General features: G+C 34.9%; 2 long non-coding RNA genes across 2 annotated transcripts; one reads left to right on the forward strand and one right to left on the reverse strand.

The window, feature by feature from the left end:
* The first annotated feature begins 9,527 nt into the window (after positions 1-9,527).
* Positions 9,528-15,013, forward strand: LOC141282344 (uncharacterized). The gene is made up of 4 exons (XR_012336949.1): positions 9,528-9,829; positions 13,504-13,766; positions 14,047-14,108; positions 14,269-15,013. It is a non-coding gene; the product is annotated as an uncharacterized lncRNA (long non-coding RNA).
* Positions 10,842-12,710, reverse strand: LOC135782404 (uncharacterized). The gene is made up of 3 exons (XR_010545408.2): positions 12,506-12,710; positions 11,692-11,798; positions 10,842-11,613 (listed from the first exon to the last, which is right to left on the reverse strand). It is a non-coding gene; the product is annotated as an uncharacterized lncRNA (long non-coding RNA).
* Positions 15,014-16,734: the final 1,721 nt, after the last annotated feature.

The raw sequence follows: 16,734 nt of genomic DNA on the forward strand, positions 1-16,734 counted from the left end.
GTAATTATTTTGTATATATAAACAAACACAAATGTTAAAAAACATTTACATGTATATAAATATTTATTTAGATTTAGAAAAAAATATATACACACTTTACAATAAGGTTTATAAGTTATCATTAGTTAACAACATTAGTTAACATGAACTAACAATGAACTGCACTTATACAGCATTTATTAATCTTTGTTAATGTTAATTTCAACAATTTCTAATACTTTATTAAAATCTTGTTAACGTTAGTTAATGCACTGTGAACAAACATGAAAAAACAATTAAAAGCTTTAATTCTATTAACTAACATTAACAAAGATGAATAAATACTGTAATAAATGTATTGACCATGGTTTGTTCATGTTAGGTAATACATTAACAAATGTTAACTAATGAACCTTACTGTAGAGTGTTACCCATTTTTATTAAATGTAAACATGTGTGTATTTATATATACATACACAAATATATTATGCAAACACAAACTTTTATTTTGTATGCAATTAATCACGATTCATCTTTTTTGACAGCCCTACTGTTTACTAATCTAAATTGAAGATATTTCTCCCAATGAAGAAACACACAATACAAAGTTAAAAGTACACTCCATAAATCTCCTGAACAACCTGTGAGCCTTAAAATTTGTTTATGTCAAAGTATTGCATCAGTCTGAGCTTCCATTTTGCATCACTTCTTCATAAATTGGTCCGTTTTGAAATTCAACATCCTGCAATCCTCTTCTCAAGCTCTCACCATCCCCACCTGTACGCCTTGTGCCAAACCATTGCTGCCCATTTATTCCTGCCATCCACGTGCCTGTCAGACTCAGAACCGGCTTTCCGGAATCTCTTCCCATTTTGTCAGTTCATCTCGACAGCGGGGTTGCTTCATCTGTCTGTACAGATCTTGGTTGGGATTCAGTGTAATGTTGCCTTCAGCACTTACTTCGTGAGAAGACCTGGCCGTCGATGAGATACTGAATGTATATGCAGTACTGTTAGATGTATATTAGTGCATCAAATGCACCAGAATGACATATGCAGAAACATTTGATGATAGACTTTGGCACATTTCATATCTTTATAATCCATTCGGCTGAATCAGAGCTTAAAATAAGATGAGATTTTCTCTCTTTAGGTCTCGAGATGATTGTTTTACCTATGAGAAACTGCAGCCCTAATAGATTCAGACAGCGTTCAGTCCTTTTCTCTTATGTTGAATGACTTTCTCGCATCTAAGCGTTTCCCTTATTACCTGCAGTGAACAGCTGAGCCAGCAGGCATCCATTTATCAGACTTTTATATTTTCCTATATCCATATCTGCCGTTATTCACATTATACCTTATAGTGGATCATTACTTCTTGTAAAATCACGTGTCTCTGATAGGACGACGTAATATTGCTGGACTTTATAAAGTGCTTTCTTATGAGGGCCACGTTATCCATATCCAAATCTTTCCAATGATGTGAGAGAGATGGTGATTTTTAAAGATTATTTTCATTTTAAATCTGTCACGTGGTGAGATAAGCGAAACACCGCGAGTGTGCCATCCGTCATGGGCAAGGTATTTATTTGAACATATAAAACAAATGAACAAACAAGGGAATTAAAGTGTCTGGGTTGAAGAAGTGTCCAAATTAAAGGGTTTATGGTGTCCTTGAAATGAGAAGAGGCAAAGAACTGGAGTTATAAAGGATTATTTCATAATTTTCTTTGTAATGGTCTGTTTTAGAGAGAATTTATATCCCTATATTGCAACTTTAAATATAGGAAGCAGACTGACTGTCAGTGTGTCAGTCGCGTAGCCACGGGTGGGCCTGGGCCCCTACCAGCTAGGGCTATCCAGTAAGACCTATTAGTTGCCTTACAAGGCCATTAGTTACTTTTTTTGGGAGTAACTTAATATTGTAATGCATTACTTTTAAAAGTAACTTTCCCCAACACTGGAACCTTATTTCAATGTCTCTGTTAGGAGTCATGACAGTCAAGGTATTTGTAAGTGCTTAATGCCCTCTAGTGGCCAGCAGCTTATACAACTTGTGGGTACATTTGTAAATGTACAAATACTTTCATAAAGCAATTAGCCCCGAGAAGCAATGGGTTACCAGTGCATTTTATAACAGCTTAGGGGCATTGTTAGGCACAACGTGAAGCCCCCTTAGCTGTTATAAAACACCACTGCTTTGCGGGGCTTATTGCTTTTATAAAACGGTTACTTCATATGCATAGCAGGATTTCATAAAAATAAAACACAGCAAATAAATTGTAACTATATTAGCACAAATATTACTCTTTCGCCAAATAAAGTAGTTCCTCAGAATCAAGTGTGTCTGCAATAGAGCGCAGTTCCCAAGCAGCACAGGTCTGAAGTAAAGACTTATTAAAGATTGTGGTGTTTATTTTCATAAATTAACATTTATCTAATTTATACATTAACTTTATATTGTGCAACTGTTGAAGTGTGAATCAAATATTTTTGGAAGCATGCTTAACTCTTTCCCCGCCAGTGTTAAAAAAAGTTGCCAGAAAGCGCAAGCATCTGTTATGAGTTGTTATTACCACAGGTGAGTTGTTATAACTTATAAAATATTGTTGAAAAAAGTCAGCTTCATTTTATAAGTTGTAACAACTCATAAATAATAGTAAGTTGACATAACTTGTAAATTGGAGTTGATTTAACAAAAAATGTTAAGGCATCAAAGTATTGTTTACGGTGTAAAAAATGTTCTCTTTTTTAAATATATAAACATACAATACATCAAACAAAAAGAACATACCCTCCACATTAAAAAAAAGATAAACTGACCAAAAAGCTGAAATAATAGCATTTTTGTGAATGACTTTTGATAGAGTTCAGATTACAAGCGATGATCAAAACGTATGAGTTTTTGTGGATACTTCAGTGTTTAAGTTGTGTAAGAAGGGTGGGGTTACCGGGGTACATTGTAAAAAAATCCGTAGAAATTACAATGTTATTGCAGCTGGGTTGCCGGTAATTTACCGTAGATTTACATTTATGTTATTTACTGGCAAGAGTTTGTTCAAAGTTAAATACATTTTAAATATTAACAAGTCTTTATCTTTACAGAATAAAACTATACAATTACAGCCTCATGCAAAGCATTCTGGGAACCAGAAATCATCATCAACCTTTTTCTGTTTTTTGCTTCAGATTTTGTTTCTCAGAATGTTTTGCTTGATGCTGTTTTTTTAGTTTTACTCTGTAAAGACAAAGACTTGTAAATGTTTCATGTTCATTTAACTTTGAACAAAATATTGCCAGTAAAAAACATAAGTTTAAATTACCGGCAACCCAGCTGCAATTTCTACGGAATTTTTTACAGTGTATTTTATCACAGCTTAGAACGCGTTTCAATCAATCAGAATGAAGGACGTAATAAACATGTATGGTTTTAAAGATATTTTGGTGCATCTAACCCCACCCTTACCCTAAACCCAACCAGTACTCAACCATATAAAACACATCACGCAGGGTCACTAGAGTATTAAATATTAAAAAAAAATTGCTGTCGGAGCTGATGGTGAGTGGGCAGCGCTCCGTCATTTGGTGCTTTCGCATTTTTGGCGACCCGAGTTCGATTCACGGCTCGTGGTCATTGGCCAATCCGATACCCCTATCTCTACTCTCTGTACTTTCCTGTCTTCTCCTGAACTCACTGTTAAATAAAGGCAAAAACTGGCCACAATTTTTTTATTTTTTATTAATGCCTGTAGAGGCGCTAATTTAGTAAATGCATCTGTTGGTCGTATTTCGGGGGAATGGACAAACAACCAAATCAATTATATGGGTTGGAGGATAGGTTGAAAACTGAACAGTTCATAATGCTTCCTTGTAGTGTGACTGAAACATGTGGTTCCTACAGGCATGAAAGCAGCCTTTGATGTGGTACTGTATATTCTGATATACCATACATATACAACATGGCACATATAGGGTAATTCAGCATTCTGCTGTTTTCCATGGCACTTGTGAGTCAGTCAACGTTCAGTCCCATATCATCTTCAAGCCAAGTTGAACTTTTACCCTGTTTTACTCTGCTGCACAGGAACCGACACATAAAATATTTATATTCTTTAAGAATGCTATTTAACAAGTCCCAAGATTTGCCTCATAAAACAACGTGGAGAAACAACCTTGGATTTGAAAGCGTGTTTCAAAATGTTACATTGAACAGCAACTCGATAAGTTTTTCTGAGAAGTTCAATTTAACATTGTTTAAACGAGAAGGGTGTATATTCAATAAAATTGCAAATCTGTTCACAGCGTGAGAAACTTTTCTTGAATCTGACATGTTTTCTTGTAAATGAGCATTTTTTTTTTTGAAAATAGAATAAAAATAGCGTTAGACATGCCCTTTATTTTTTTGAAGTACAACTGATTCTCAAGAATATTCTGGTGATGATGGTATGTGACTCCACAATCATCTTCCAGATCTTCCAGAAGTAAGAGCCGCTCAGATATGCAGAGAGTAAACAAGCCATTTAGATTCTACTGCGGTCTCATTTCTGTAATCTAGCCAGATGTTTGCGTTGTTAAATATGTATAGTTTGGAGATGTTCGGAGCATATTTTCACATAGCATGATCAAACTGCTGATGAGTTGAAATCCTGCAAATCGGAGATCAAAAATGAACCCCAAGAGTTGCACTCAATCCGTGCCATGACTCCAGATCACCAGCCCGGACAAAGGCCCCTACACACTGCAAACTTTCCGGAGTGACAACCGCATTTAAATGCAGGAGTGAAGACCCACTTCCGAAACTGTGATGATTGACACAGAGATAACCATAGTATCGTTGTGCCGTCTCACGTGGTTATCATTCACACCTTTGACCAAAATAATATCACAGCGTTTATGTTTTGCACTAAACCACTGTCTTGGTGTTGTGTATTGTACGCATTTGTGAAGCTGCTTGTCTCAGTGCAGTCTTGCAGTGTTGCCAGGTCCTCCTCTTTTTTGAACTTACATACCATTGTGGCACTTAACCGTTTATGTGGTTTTAAGTTTTTGGTGTTATTAAAGCCAGAAAGTAAATAATTTGAATTAATTTCAGTTTATTATTAGATTTTTTTTGTTCGCTGTTTTTTTCGTGCAAGATCTGGCAACAGTCACCAAACACTCATGCCTCTGTCATTTTCTGCACCGTGCATATAAAATATTTTTTTCCCTTTAGGCATTTACTTTTATTTAAAAGAGATACCTGTCATGTCCATGATGCACATTGGCCTCGTACACACTGCAAACTTTCGGGAATGAATCCCTTAATTGTTCGTTTCATGTCTGTACGGACCAAGACTTACTCCCGAAATGTGATGATTGACACAGAGATAACCATAGCCACGTTATGCCGTCTCACATGGTTATCATTCACAGCTTTGACCAAAATAATATTACAGCGTTATGTTTTGCAATAAACCACCATTTTGGCATTGTGTATTGTGCGCATTTGTGAGGCTGCTTCTCTCAGCGCTGTCTTGCCGTGTTGCCAGGTCCTTGTATTTTTTGTACTTACATACCATTGTGGCGCTTAACCGTTTATGGGGTTTTAAGTTTTTGGTGTTATTAAAGCCAGAAAGTAAATCATTTGAATTAATTTCAGTTTATTATTAGATTTTTTTTGTTTGCTGTATTTTTCATGCAAGATCTGGCAACAGTCACCAAACACTCATGCCTCTGTCATTTTCTGCACCGTGCATACAAAATATTTTTTTCCCTTTAGGCATTTACTTTTATTTAAAAGAGATACCTGTCATGTCCATGATGCACATTGGCCTTGTACACACTGCAAACTTTCGGGAATGAATCCCTTAAATGTTCATTTCATGTCTGTACGGAACAAGACTCACTCCCGAAATGTGATGATTGACACAGAGATAACTATAGCCACGTTATGCCGTCTCATTTGGTTATCATTCACAGCTTTGACCAAAATAATATTACAGCGTTATGTTTTGCAATAAACCACCATCTTGGCGTTATGTGTTGTACGCATTTGTAAGGCTGCTTCTCTCAGCGCTGTCTTGCAGTGTTGCCAGGTCCTCGTTTTTTTTGTACTTACATACCATTGTGGCACTTATGCCGTTTTAAGTTTTGGTGTTATTAAAGTCAGAAACTGCCGCTCCCCATTTTGTAAATCATGTGAACTCATTTCAGTTTATTATTGGATTTTTTTGTTCGCTGTATTTTTCGTGCAAGATCTGGCAACACTCGTCAGCAAAGACTAGTCATTTTCTGCACCGTGCATACAAAATACTTTTTCCCTTTAGGCATTTATTTTTATTTAGAAGAGAGACCTGTCATGTCCATGATGCACATTGGCCTCGTACACACTGCAAACCTTCGGGAGTGACAACCGCATTTAAATGCGGGACTGAATCCCTTAAATGTTTGTTTCATGTCTGTACGGAAAAAGACTCACTACCGAAAATGTGATGATTGACACAGAGATAACCATAGCAATGTTCTGTCGTCTCGCATGCTTATCACTCACAGCTTTGACCAAAATATTACAGTGTTATGTTTTACAATAAACCACTGTCTTGGCATTGTGTATTGAACGCATGTATCCTGTAAGTATATTTTGTACTTACATCCCGTTGTGGCGCTTAACCGTTTATGGGGTTTTAAGTTTTTGGTGTTATCAAAGTCAGAAGCTTCCGGTCCCCCCGAAATTATTTTGATCTTTGAGGTAAATCATCTGAATTCATTTCAGTTTATTATTGGATTATTATTATGGTTTTTTTCACTGTACTTTTCGTGCAAGATCTGGCAACACTAGTCAGCAAACACTCGCGCCTCTGTCATTTTTTGCACCGTGAATACAAAATGCTTTTTCCCTTTAAAGGGGCCATGGCATGAAAATGTTAGCATTGCCACTTTATAGGTGTGAGTAAAAATGTGTCGTTTTGGGTGTGTCCTTTAAAATGCAAATGAGTGGATAAAGTGCAAACACAATGATGGTGATTTTGATGCAATTCAAATCTAATTGTGCTGTTAACTTTTTCTCTCTCTCTCTTTCTCTCTGCTTAAATGGCAGTGCTGTGGTTGGATAGTGCAGATAAAGGGGTGGTATTATTATAATAAGATCTCCTTATGACCTCATAAAGAGAGACAAATTTCAATGACCTAATTTTTGCCCACACCTACAAAGTGGCAATGCTAACATTTTCATGCCATGGCCCCTTTAAGTATTTTTTTTTAAGAAGAGAGACCTGTCCATGATGCACATTGGCCTGGTACACACTGCAAACTTTCGGGAGTGACAACCGCATCTAAATGCGGGTGTAAATCCCTTAAATGTTTGTTTCATGTCTGTACAGAACAATACTCACTCCCGAAACTGCGATGATTGACACAGAAATAACCATAGCAACGTTCTGCCGTCTGTCGTGCATCAACAGCTTTGACCAAAATAATATTACAGCGTAATGTTTTGCAATAAACCACCATCTTGGCGCTGTGTATTGTACGCATTTGTGAGGCTGCTTCTCTCAGCGCTGTCTTGCAGTGTTGCCAGGTCCTCGTCTCTTTTGTACTTACATACCGTTGTGGCCCTTATGCCGTTTTCAGTTTTTGGTGTTATTAAAGTCAGAAACTGCCGCTCCCCATTTTGTAAATCATGTGAACTCATTTCAGTTTATTATTGGATTTTTTTGTTCGCTGTATTTTTCGTGCAAGATCTGGCAACACTAGTCAGTAAACACTCGTGCCTCTGTCATTTTCTGCACCGTGCATACAAAATACTTTTTCCCTTTAGGCATTTATTTTTATTTAGAAGAGAGACCTGTCATGTCAATGATGCATGTTTAAATACTTAACAACTAGTTGTTAAGTTCGGTTATGTACACACTATACAGTGTTACTGTAAATGCGGTTGTCAGTCCTGTAAAATATTTAAGTATGTGCACAGATCAGAATTACGCACTAAAAGGTGAAGTGACAACTGTATTTAAATGTAGTGTGTACACCGGCAAAATATCCATCCTACAGTACATCTATAATCCTTAAGAAACATCACTGATCATGAAGTTAGGAGAAGAGCTGGAGTGGCTGTGTATTTCTTTCTGTATTTTTTCTCTTTGAAGAGGGTTTTGGTGCATCGTGAGTGTTTATCAACGAAAGAAATTGAGGGGTTTGGTGAATAGAGAGAACTATGTGAAGCAAAGAGCGCGGGCTTCTTAGCTTCCCCTATAGAGTCTAATGACATCTATTAATGGATTAAACTCAATTTGGATTGTGTTTCGTTCTTGCCACAAACAAAGTCACACTTGGCCTCTCTCACACAACGGACTGAATATCCTGTTCCTTAACACCTTTTGTCTTTAATTGGTTTGCAAAGATTGGACTTACAAGATACTGGGTTGTTGGCATCTTGGCAGGATCTAAGATCATTTGCATAACTCCTTAAGATGCTAAAACAACACAGTCAGCACTTTTAAATAAATGCAAAATTTGATCATATAGTGAATTCATTCCACAGTCTTGCATACACACGGACCGAATCTCTACAGTGTTGTTCGTCACGTTTTGTCTTTAACAGACCTACATTAGAATGTGTCAAAAATGGAAAAAGATTACTTTGAGTAAAATTGGCGATTGATGGACGGATTGAGACCGACGCTTTACTAAGACCATTAAAAATCCAAATGAAACCTTTCTCCTCACCGTATGAGAAAGTTTTGTGATGGAATAGTGATTTCGAGGTGATTAAAAAGCCATTACAGAAACGACTCTCTCAGGTAATTCGAAAGGTAGTCATTCAAACCCTTTCTGAAACGCGTGGTAGGGAAGAGCGAGCATTAAAGAAATGTCAGTTATTTGATGAAGATATTATGCAGGATTGTCCTACCGAGGATGCTCCACGCAGAAATACTCTTTTCTTAAAATAGACTAATCATCTACAATTGATTATTCTTGTCTATGATTTTGTTCTTTTTTATATCCTCTGAGTCATATTTCAACATCTCAGGGAAATAATGAAAAAAGCTTTTCCCTTATCAAGTGCAGTATATCATTTTTGGATTTGAATTGATGATTTATTATGATGATTTATTTTGTGCTAGAGTGTGTAAAAATTACAGTTTTTTGACTACTTTAAGAAGAAATATGCAAGTATTCTCTGTTGAAAGATATGTGTGTCAAAAAAATTATAAATAAATACAAAGAACATGTTCACATAAAGGTTCTAATAGGTTTCTTGCAGCAATGCCAGAGAAAAAAAATACATGTTTGGTTCTGCAAAGAACCTTTAAAGTTACAGGTTCTTCAAAACTTCTTTTTCACTACAAATAACCTTTTCTGCAACTGAAAGTTTTTATAAATGTAAAACTGGCTATGAACGGGCTTATTTTAGAAGGGGTTTTTCCTTAAAGGGTCATTCCACAATAGGGGTGGCAAATAAAAGTTTGTAATTTTATTTTATCGTAATTTAAATTTTGTAAAAATGTATTTTTATGCATTTAAATTGTGTTTAATATGAAATATACAGTAAAATAAAAGCTTAAGTACACTGTTAGATGTCGCTGTAGATTTAGCAGTACATTACTGTAAAAATCCACAGTACTATACTGTATGTGTACATTACAGTACAGTACTGCAGTTCATAATGCATTCTGGGTAAATTTGTTTGAGCGGGAACATTTTACAGTATCTTTTGGTCTTGATGTAACCTTGCTGTAGCCATTGCTGTAATGTGCCAGGTGTACTTGCAATAATCAGAGAAAGTGCGCCAACGTCAAATCACACAGACAGAGGGAGAGAGAGCACAACTCCTGGCTGCAGCTGAAGGAGGACGATTGATTTCTGGCAGTTCGGTAAGTTTGAAATATTTCTGTTTCATGAAAACTTAATTTTTAGTTTAAGAATGTTGTCAATAGTTTGTCACAATATTGTTTTAAACGTGCAATGAGAGAGAAAAACGGTCGCCAACAAAGTTTCAATCTCCCTCAGAAAGTAAGCTAACGTTACACACAGATGTCTACCGCTGTTTTAACTCGCTTTACACCTTTATTAATGAATATATGGTTGTTTTAACTAAATTATGAGGGTTTTGGTGAGTTTATATTGTGTTGAAAGTGTGGTGACAATGAAACTATTTTTAACGAAATGGACAAAGACCACCCGGCAGCGCGATCTTGCGGTCCCAGCATAATGGTCGTTTATCTCGGCGTTTCATCCGTTCAGTTAGCGTCAGAGAAAAGTATTAAGTTCGACTGTTTGGCAAGGCTGACTCGTGGTTGTAAACAGTCAGGACTTGTCACACCGTACACAGCATACTGTAGTACCGAACTCCTCCACAGAAGTGAAAACAAGAAACCTCATATTTAACTGTATACATGCATCGAACTCATCGCAGCTTTAACTTCGACCAAATATAATTCAGACCTGGGCTCATCTTAATATCAGATGAACGAAAGGGATTGCCGCGCTTATTGTTGTTGTTATTATATTACGGTATATCCGCAAAAGCAGAGAATATCTTCTCTTAAGCGTTTTACACGCCCAGTAAGTTGTCCAATACATTTTTATGGCATATTGTTTCCACCACTTCAGATGCATTACATGCAGTATATATACTCACTAAAAACAGTTGGGTTAAAAATAACCCAATAAATAACCCAATGGTGGGTTACTATAGCACCAACCCATTGTTGGGTTATTTTAACCCAATGCATTGGGTAGAAAGTTTTACCCAATTAGTTGGGTTATGAAATAACCAATTTGTTGGGTTATTTTTGCAATGCTGTTTTAACCCCATTATTATTATTATTATTATTATTTATTACTATTATTTGCTTTATAAATAAATAATACAAAACTTACAAATACATTTATAATGCTTTATTTTCATTTAGTCATTTGCACCTGCATTTAAATGTATAAATACAGACATGTATAGAAGCATAAATACATACACACATACATAAATATATACATACATAAATAAACAAAAACATAAGAACAAAACAAATCTACTCAATCTTATCCAACTACAAACTGCTTAAAAGCATAGTTCACACATTTTGTCATAATTTTCTCCCTCTCATGTTGTTATAAACCTGTATATAAGTCTTTACTTTGATAACCACAAAGGTATATTTCAAAGAATGTTTGAAATCAAACCGATCATGAGCCCCATTCATTTTCATAGTATTCTTTTTTCCTACTATGACAGTCAATGGGGCTCATGATCTGTTTGGTTTAAACATTACTCAAAATATCTTCCTTTGTGGTCATCAGAACAAAAAAATGTGTACAGGTTTGTAACGACAGGAGAGGAAGAAAATTATGACAATTTTCATTTTTGGGGGAACTGTCCCTTTAAGCAGGTGACAGCGTGTTCAGGAAACATCACATGGTACAAAATGTATTGTGTGTTACAGAAACTACTTAACAGTAGTGAAAGGCTTGGGATACTCTGTATAAAATGTAAAAAAAAAAAATTAAAGCATGTGTCAACTGCTGGTCTTGCTCCTGGGCCATGCATGCCTCCCCACGATAACAAAGGCTTGTGATTAGTCGAATTCATCCCATAGGAGGACATGGGGTCTTCGTCATACCTCCTCCTCCAAATACTGAATTATGTTTGTTTTCTGACCTGAAGACAGAATTTTCACAATGTAAATATGCACACATAAACAGGATAAAAAAACTAAGTGTCATAAATGATACTTACAGGTTGCAAATTAATAAATGTTTGCTTCGCCTCTTGGTACTGTAGGAAGGCAGAATCATCTTGCTGGCCATTTTGTAAGGTTTTTAATGCAACATCTCCAAGAATGTCTACATTTAAAGAAAAGAATAATTAATTAAATCTCAAAGCAAACACATCTGGCACGCTGAATAAATACTCTACTTTGACAGTAGATGGCGCTGAATTGCAAATTCAACCGTTACCAGGGTTACAGTAAACAGTACGTGCAGGATTAAACAGCGCTTTATCAGGGATTCTACTGAAGTAAAACGACAATAAAATGCCACGAGTCATTTCTTAAGACATTTACATTCAGAATCACATTTATATTACAGCTCTGTGTCTATAACACAGACCGCCAAAATAAAATATTTGGAGCAAAAAGCAGCCGGTTGCATCCCTTACAAAAGTTAAAAAACGGTTTTTACTACACTTTAAACCAAAAAAACATTGTCTGTTACAGAAAGCATGCTAAAGCAATATGGCAATCAATACGCCATGAAACTAACGTTATACTACTAAAAGAAGAAATGATTCATTTTTGTAAGGGACCATGCTGTTGGTGCTGTTTAGTATTAAAATAAATTGCAATGTCTCTCTACGTTTATGATGGCTTAAAAACGCGTTTGGCATCGGTAACAGTTAATCAATGGAACAGGTGTAACGGACAAAAACTTGACAGCAGCGTTTTTGTACACTTATTTAAACGTGACTGATAGTTTACTGTGTTTTAGAGCTTAAAGACACTTTGTAGCAAAATAAAACATTACACAGAGATATATATTTTAAAACGTACCTCTCGTGTCTGTCCGCACTCAGCAGTGGCACCGGTCAACCGTTGAAATTCAAAATGCGTGACGTGAGCCCGATTTTAACCCAACTCTCTGGGTTGTTATGGAAATAACCCAATACAAGCTAGGAATAACCCAACAGAACAACCCAATATGTTTAACCCACCTATTGGGTAAAACAAATAACCCAACGGTTTTTAGAGTGTAAGTTTCCAAAACGCATCAAATCAATGCACGAAAAGAGAATGGGCTCCGCATTTACGTACCTTTGTCTTCTCGTCTCTGTCATCTGATCCTTCATCTCTGGATTTAAAATAGTCCAATATAACATCGTGTAGGAAACTGGCATCACCAGGATTGCTCAGATTTAGGCGATCATGTTTATCTTTAAAGTGAGCAGCCAGCTAGCTACTAACTTAGTTAAAAAACTTTGCGTGAAATAGCGTGTTACACCGCAGCCGGTCCGGGTAAAACATTAAAGGGACAGTCTTTTTACCTTGTCACTATAAATCGCTATTTTCTGCACTAAACGAGACATTTTCAGAGATTTTCTGTAGACAAGATGTTATAGAATAATAATAAAAAAAGACTTATTTAGATATTTATATGTAATATATAATATAACAACTAATATATATATATATATATATATATATATATATATATATATATATATATATATATATATATATATATATATATTTGTTTTACAACTGACTAAACACAGAAAGGTTTTATTTGTTAGCATAGCATGATATTAGATTTAAACACTTAATACATTTTTAAATCAATCACTTTGTCTCTGCACAATGAACATTATCAAATATTATTAATGTTGTAAAATATATTGTTCATTGTTAGTTTATATTAGCTAAGGCATTACCAAATGTTAAGGAATAAACTATTGTAGTAAAGTGTTACTAAATTTTTTTTTACCATTTCCTTCACAATGTCTACTTATTTCTATGGCTAACAGATTTTGTAACATTTGTATTTTTTACAGTCTTACCATTGCTTGTAAGTCGGATTGGGTAAGATGGATCATCTTTAAAGGCACCAGGCAAGTACATGATGTACAGTTACAAGTCATGTATTTTTTTGACTGCAATATTAAATGCTTTCACGTCACATGTAAAAGTACACAGGAATGTGGCTAATCACTTTTTATTTGTAGTTTACATGAGTGTCATTGCACTTTTCAGGAGTTAAGGCAGATGTGGAGGCACAACGGGTGATACCAGACACACACCAAGCACATTATGTTCGGTAAGTTTGTACTTTACCACTACAGCTTCTTTAAATACCCATGTATACACAATTCCCACACACAACACTGTAACACGACCATACACAACATGTACACAATTGTCTTAGTTTGCCATGTAGAAATATACAAACAGAAATATTCAGACTTTGGTTTTTAAGAAATTTAATTTAATAATTGTATTTATTTAGCAGAGGTGTCCCTGGACTTTATTGACAAAAGATTTTGTTTTCAGAATAAAAAGTTGTGTCCAAATCAGTAACAATTGCACTTTCTGTTCAGGACATTCAATCATGACAGGATCCATGTGGATGCTGTCCATTGAGGAAAGAGTTTGTTCCGAGGTAAGTGAATCTTCTGTATTTTAATGTAATTAGGTGTGGAACAGTAGAATAAGAGCAAAAGGTTTCAGAATAGGAGTAAATTCAAGGCTGAGTTTAGTTTTTTTAAGAATCTTTTTCTATCTTATATTTGTTGACTTAATGTTTATGATATTTCTAACAGGTTTCTGGATAGAATTAATTCCAAAGATGGGAAAAAGTGCACATCCAGACAAGGAGCAAGCAAATAGACAAGGAACTTGGTGCAGAGAAAAGCTGTGGCCATTGACCCCCATGTGAACAGCTTCATGCAGTCCCTGATTGAGTTCGAATGGACGACTTCAAAGTAAAGGCCACTGTGGTCTGTCTGCCACAGTTTAATGCATTTATTTTTAGTGTTAAATTAAATTCAAGTAGAATATTTAAAACTATGGGCCAGTGTTCTTTTTACCACAGTGAAATGTTACCTTTTAGTCGATGATGGACTTTAAACTGAAAACTTCAAACTATGGACCAGTGTTCTATTTGCCAGAGTTAAATATGTTACAGCAGGGGTCTCCAAACTTGTTTATACTTGTTGATTTTATTTTATTTAACTTGTTTATATGTTTATTATTGTTTAAAATCTTGTTTTAAATATGTTTTGTTTCAATTAAATGTTTTTTTAAATAAAATTTTGATACATACATTGCTTGGATTGCCTTTTAATTCATTATGTTTTAATGTAGCATTTTTACCATATTAATAACTATAGATTTAAACCTAAATATCTAGCTATTATATATAATATTATTGTATTAACTGTAATAAGTAATAAATAGTATTTATGGGTCAATATAGACATTACAGTAAATTACTGTAAAAATAGACTACTGTAATAAAATATTGTAAAATTACAGTACAGTACTGCTTTGTAACTATACAGTACTAGTTTGTGGAGATGGGTATAAACGGAGGTCGGAGCCAGCTGCAAATGGGTGGGTAAGCAGCAAGTGGGTGGAGCTTTACCCGCAAGTGGGCTGTACAAACTTCCAGAGGATTTTGATTGGTTTATTTATATCACCTGTAGCAGCCATTGGTTTATGCTCCACAGTTGGTGGCGCTAATGTGTAAGTTTTTAGCGATCGATCAGAAAACAAAGAAGAAAACCGCTTTCACATGTCAGCGTGTCGTTGAAATGAAGGGGTAAGCTTGCTGTACAGTTTTTAGTTTTGTAAAAAAGCATTATAAGTTCTGAAGAAGACCATTTTATAATGCCGTTTGTACGCTGTTTTTAGTCTTGATGTATTAAAAAAGATAAGGGTAAAGTGTATCCAGATACATTTCTGTAGTTTTTTATTAGCACACAAATTAGAAAATCTGTAACGTGGATGACAAAATCTTTTCTGCATTCCATTTCTACAATTTGCTCTCCAGATTATGGATTCTGAAGACCATAATAATAAGGTATTGTGGCTGTGTAATGTTTGTACGTTTTAGGTCTGCATTGATTTTCAAATTGTAAATGTCTTAAATGTTTTGTAAATGGATTTGATATTACAATAACGTTACAACTCCTAATTTAATTGTACAATGCATGCAATTATTTTAAAACTTTTCATTTGTAATCCATAATGTAATGTAATGTAATGTAATGTAATTGAAACATTTGTTTTAATATCATCATTATTTTATAAAATGTATTACTCATAACAATCAGTGAAATAAATGTGAAACGCATGTTATTGTGTTTTAGGTTCACTTATCAGTGAAAGATATTTTTTGATGTTCCACATGACTCACAGCTTCTGCTGTAATGTATAAAGTTCTTAATTTACAAGTTGTTGTGTGTTTATCACATCAATTAATAATTTATGGTGTGTTTGATTTCATTACTAGGACAATGCAGGACAAAGGCTGTCAAATAACTGTGGAGTGTTTGTCTTGATGGCAAGTACGTACTGTAAATGAGGAACATCGAGGTGTAATCAATTGCTGTTACCCATTTAACTTTTTTTGGTGTGTCTTTGCATATTATAGTATGCACTGTATGTTATTCTGGGACAGAAGTTTGACTTCACTGAAGTAAGTATTTATTTTTGTAGCTATATGCATTTAAATATAATTGAAAATTGTACTAATTCATTACTTTATATACACAGCTAAACATGAAGAACATAGGAAAATGGTGGTGTGCCATCTTGCTTGAAAATTAAGTAAGTGTGAAAAAATTAGCTGTACTTTTAACGTGGTGTTTTAAGAAACTCTTAAAGAAGTGAAGAAATCTTGTTCAGTCTGTAAACTGTTTTGGGAAGACATGGAACGGAATGATTTAGTGACTCGCTCATAACACTATTTCAGTAAAAATATATTCTGCAGACCCTTTGAGTGAAAAGAACAAACAAAGTGTTTCAGTGATGATAAAAATCAGCAGGTGTAAACACTACTTGCTCTATCAAACTCCTTTAATAGCTGTTCTTAATACTATTAGGGGTTGGCAAGATTTTGAAATGTTTTTGTATTCAAATGTTGTTGTATTCATTGGTGAATAATTTAAAATTGGACCATTAATTCGATTTTTTTTCTATATTTACAAAAGTCTTTACTGTAATTTGTAATCAATGTAATGCATCCTTGCATTTAATTAATTTTGATATTGAACTTGTTCTAT

The sequence above is a fragment of the Paramisgurnus dabryanus genome, chromosome 1 (genome assembly GCF_030506205.2).
Source record: "Paramisgurnus dabryanus chromosome 1, PD_genome_1.1, whole genome shotgun sequence".
Classification (NCBI taxonomy): Eukaryota; Metazoa; Chordata; class Actinopteri; order Cypriniformes; family Cobitidae; genus Paramisgurnus; species Paramisgurnus dabryanus.